The sequence below is a fragment of the Echinops telfairi genome, unplaced genomic scaffold (assembly GCF_000313985.2).
Source record: "Echinops telfairi isolate 266 unplaced genomic scaffold, ASM31398v2 ScPeMD7_49;HRSCAF=173, whole genome shotgun sequence".
NCBI classification, from domain to species: Eukaryota; Metazoa; Chordata; class Mammalia; order Afrosoricida; family Tenrecidae; genus Echinops; species Echinops telfairi.
The window spans coordinates 81,104-82,091 of NW_022103947.1; the positions used below are offsets into that span (position 1 = coordinate 81,104).

General features: G+C 60.9%; 1 pseudogene; it reads left to right on the forward strand.

Moving 5' to 3' along the window:
• LOC101660741 overlaps positions 1-753 on the forward strand; it is a 2,124-nt pseudogene extending 1,371 nt beyond the window's left edge.
• Positions 754-988: the final 235 nt, after the last annotated feature.

Below are 988 nucleotides of genomic sequence, written 5' to 3' on the forward strand. Positions count from 1 at the left end.
GGGGGGGCGCAAGCGTGGCCAGCTGTCCCGAATCCCCCAAGAAGGCAGAGGAGATCCGGCAGCAGAGCGTCATCGGCGACTGTTTGGCTCGCTTCAAGAACGACCGGGGGAAGGCCTTGGAGGCCATGGAGATGACCTGGAGCAACATGGAGAAGAAAGAGAAGGCAGCTGAAGACCAGAAGCAAAAGGAGAGAGAGCTGAGCGAGATGCGGGCCCCTCCGGCTGCTGCAAACTCCGCAGAAGATGAAGGAAGTTTCGGGGAGGACCCAGGAAGCCTCGGGAAAATGGTTCCCAGAAGTTCTCCAAGGAGCTGCTGTCCAATGGGAGCTCAGCCACCTGGCCCGAAGGAGCGCCCGGTGGACCCGCAGCGCTGGCAGCGCATCTCGAAGCCAGAGGAGCACTGCAGGAAGATAGCTCAGGAGCAGCGGAAGCAGGCCGTGTGCATCTGGACCGCGGTGTCAGGAGCCTGTCTCCCCAAGACCGCGCAGCGGACCAAGAACGTATCTAAGCAAACGCAAGAGCATGACCAGACTTCGAGGCCCGAACCCCAAGTCCAGCCCGACGACTCTGCAGTCCAAGTCGGAGGAGGAGGAGGACGACGAAGAGCACCAGAAGGATAACCGGGACTCCTCCAAGTCCAACAGCGAGGATGAGAGTGAGCACAGCGGTGAGAAAGAGGAGGATGAGGAGGATGAGGGCAGCAGCTCCAGCTCCTCCTCCTCCGGGGACTCCTCGGACTTGGACTCCAGCTGAGGCCGGCTGGGGCAGCCAGGAGAGGCCCGCCTCTGTCCGCTTGCTGTGGGGGCTCCCCTCCCCGTCTGACCACTTTTGTTTCTCCCCCATGTTCAGCTCCCTGCCACCTGGCCTCCCCCCACTTTCTATCTCTCTCTCTTTTTTTAAAAAAATACAAACACCACAATGTGGTTAGGGTGATGGGGTGGGGGGCTAGAGAAACCCAGGTCAGGACACCATCCTCAGCCGGCCGCCC